The 3,695-nt window shown below is 38.3% G+C and overlaps 1 non-coding gene across 1 annotated transcript; it reads left to right on the forward strand.

Annotated features, from left to right (window-relative positions):
* The first annotated feature begins 1,740 nt into the window (after nt 1–1,740).
* On the forward strand, nt 1,741–1,847 carry LOC117196757 (U6 spliceosomal RNA). The gene has a single exon (XR_004477109.1). It is a non-coding gene; the product is annotated as a U6 spliceosomal RNA (small nuclear RNA).
* The last annotated feature ends 1,848 nt before the right edge of the window (nt 1,848–3,695 follow it).

A 3,695-nucleotide genomic window follows, 5' to 3' on the forward strand; every position in this document is an offset into this window, starting at 1 on the left:
TCTTATTAAATAATAATCAAGAGAAGAACGTGAGCTGGAATGTGGTGGTTGAGAATCATAAAACACTGCATACATTTACTGTTGGCTGGCTGAAGTAGAAACCATTTAATGATCCACAGAGGCAGCAGCGTGGTGTCCTGGAAAGAGCCTGGCCCTGGGAACGGAGCTCTTGCCAGTGACTCTGCATTGCACTGGGAACTCATTTCCTTTAACAGGGATTCAGTGCTCATATCCGTAAAATGAGGATAATGGATCCGGTTCAGCTTTTAGCTTTTGTGACTGTTTCCAAAGGAATTAAGCTCCATGATACTGATGGTCTGACTTCAGAAGTAGAAAGCCCAATGTCCGTTAAATACACATATTGATTGGCCCTTGGCCTTTGTTTCCTGTTAGAAACACTTTTCCTTTCTGGAACCCTCACCTAAACACACACACACACACACATACACCTACTCCTCCTTTCTCTTCTTTATCTCCATTCCCCCCACCGCCTTTCTCTGTCTCTTTCCTACCTGGCTAATCCCTAGTCATTTTTTCAGGTCTTAACTTGGAAATCACTGTGTTTGGGAAGATTTCACTGTCTCCCAAAGTCTTGGTTACGTGTCCACTTACCAACATCTATAAAAGTACTATATGTACTTCCTCTGTCACTGAGTTTCTGTGAGGGTTAGAGTATGTAAGATGTATAAGTGCTTGGAACCATGCTTGGTACATAAAAGTACTCAATAGCTAACATTGTCATCACCACCATCATAATGATTATTGAACTTATGACACCCTGTTTCTTATTAGTCTCTTTGATTCTCTGTGTCCTCTACTAAGTGTTAGCTTTGAGGGGGCTGGGACCATAACAGTCTGACTTGTTGCATCAGCAGCAGCTTAGCACTATGAATGACAAGAGTAGGTAAATGCGTCCTAATTACTTAATGTTAAATTAGACAAAGCAATTTACGAACGGAGACTTTCATTCATGCAACAAGCAAGTTGAGACTTTAAGCATATTCTTGTGGAATAGACCGAAGCATGTGATTTAAAATAACATGATGTTATGAGGGCTGTAGTAAAGTTTTGAATTAAGTTTTATGGAGACACAGAAAAAGAAATAATTGACCTCTTCTGGGGGATGATGTATACTAGAGTTGAGCTTTGAAGAGCCAGGGTGATTTAACATAGCACATGTGAGGGCGGGATTATTCCATACAGGAAAAAATGGTATAAATAAAAACATAAGGTGGGAAACTGCATAATGGATTTGTACCACTGACTTCTTAGATCCTTAGGACAGTGCAAGGACAGACTTTTAAATGCCTTAAATGTCATGCTGTTATACGGTGATACGAGGCTTTCAAAAAGCTTTTCCTCATCTCTTAGTCATTGCTCAACCCCCTGCAGTCTGTAAGCATTCACCTAAACTATTACATTGGGACATATTTTGACTTTCCCTTTAACATTTCCTCTTCTCCACCCTCTGCCCCCATCCAATCAATGACCAATTCTATTAATTCTACTTCTGGAACACCTTTCAAATTCAGATCATCATCTCCATTCTTTCTGCCACTAACTAAATTCAGGTCATTAAAATATTGTCTACCTGATCTCCTACTCACAACATACCCTTCACACTGTGGCCAGTTACTTTTGAAACATTGAACATTGATCTGATCCATTAAGCTTCTACTCTAAACTTTAAATTTAATCTGCCAGAACCAGATTTAATCTACTTTTAAAATAACATTTTGTGTGTTCATTTCAAGAGCACATATGCTAAAATTGGAATGATACAGAGAAGATTAGCATGGCCCCTGTGTAAGGATGATGTAAATTTGTGAAACATTAAAAGAATAGTAATAACATTTTGTGAGAAGAAAGTATTTTAGCAATGCTCCACATGCTAAAAGAGTCTGCATTTTCCTTTAATACTACTCTAATTATTAAGAGCTTAATCAATGAGGTCATAATCAGTGGCTAAATTATCACAGGTCTGGTGAATAAAATCAACCTTCTATGAAAAACATTTTAAAGGTTTACATGAACAATATATAACAAATATCCTCACAAATATAGTTTGCTATTAAAAAGTTCCTAGTCTCCAGGTTATAAGCCAATATACCTTTAATCTATTTACACAATCTCTTCATTATTATAGAAAGCTCTTTTCTTAGAGAAGCAACTTGGAAATTCACTTTCTGATAAGATTCAAAATAAATATCAATTATTTTACTAGAGGTTACAAAATCATGCTTTTCTAATTTATCATTCTATTAACATCTTTCAGTGAGAATTCTTCATAAAGAACTTTCCCTCATTAGCCAGGGCTATTTGGTTATTTTCAAATTTAGTTCCTAAAGGAAAAACAAGATAAATATTTATTCTTAGTTTTTTGCTTTTAAATAAAGTGATTAATGAATTGAGTTTTGTTTTGTTGGTTCTCTCCCATGTATTATGAACTTATGGAATTTTATGTAATGTATGTGTTCCAATAAATTGTATTCATTATTCTTTTTGATGCTCAAATTTTACTGTCTTTGGCTATTCAGATCTTCTTCATTTTAGTGTCTATCTATGGCCTTTTAACATAACTCATATTCTTTGATAGCTTGCATTGTGGCCTCCCCAAAATCTCAGGTTAATCTTATAAAGGCTGCCCTAGACTTAAAAACCGTCATTCTAGGGGCTTCCCTCGTGGCGCAGTGGTTGGGAGTCCACCTGCCGATGCAGGGGACACGGGTTCGTGCCCCGGTCCGGGAAGATCCCACACGCCGCGGAGCGGCTAGGTCCGTGAGCCATGGCCGCTGAGCCTGTGCGTCCGGAGCCTGTGCGTCCGGAGCCTGTGCTCCGTAACGGGAGAGGCCACAACAGTGAGAGGCCCGCATACCGCAAAAAAAAACAAAACAACCTGTCATTCTACAGGTGCATTTGTGAAAATGTAATAAATACAGACCATAATCCAGTTAATAGATATGCTTATGGCTATTAAGTTATGATTGCTTTTCAGTGGACCAAAGAAGGAAACTAGGAGGTTGGTTTTTTTTCTTTGTCAATTCATACAGATATTTCCAATTTGAATTGAATTACAAGATTTTTTTACCTTTACTTTTGTACCTACATATATATATATATATATATATATATATATATATATATTTTTTTTTTCCCTCTTACTGTAAAAACTTTTTTTTTCCTAACTGCATTAACATAATTGCTTTCTTAACCCTGGTTATTTACAAAACAGAGCCTGAGGCAGATTACTTGTTAAGGCTTCATTGGAAGGTGCAAACCTAGGTAGGTAGAGTGAAGGTAAAAGGGAATTGAGGAAAGGGAAGAAGCTCAGTTATGTAGAAAACATTTCAATCAGGCTTTCAGAAACCACTGTGCCTCAGAACAGCCCTTGCAGTGAAAAAAGTGAGGGGAATTAATTTTCAGGCTTCCTCCTGGATCATTGGTCAAAGTTCACCCCAAGAGTTGTTAGTGGCCCTGCACTTTCACGTGTGTTGCCTAGACCTTTCTAGGAAGTCACTAAGGACACCAAATCCCACACTCTATTAGGCCACGTATCATCTGAGTGCACAAGAAATGAGAGGAGCTAGAGTGTTTTGGGGTCTTGTCAGGTCAGATCGGGCATTGGAGCTGATGCTCCTTCTATGGCAGACATGGGGAAGACCACGCCCTCACCCAGAGGAGTCCAAGACAGCCAG

Source organism: Orcinus orca, chromosome 4 (assembly GCF_937001465.1).
Source record: "Orcinus orca chromosome 4, mOrcOrc1.1, whole genome shotgun sequence".
Taxonomy (NCBI): domain Eukaryota; kingdom Metazoa; phylum Chordata; class Mammalia; order Artiodactyla; family Delphinidae; genus Orcinus; species Orcinus orca.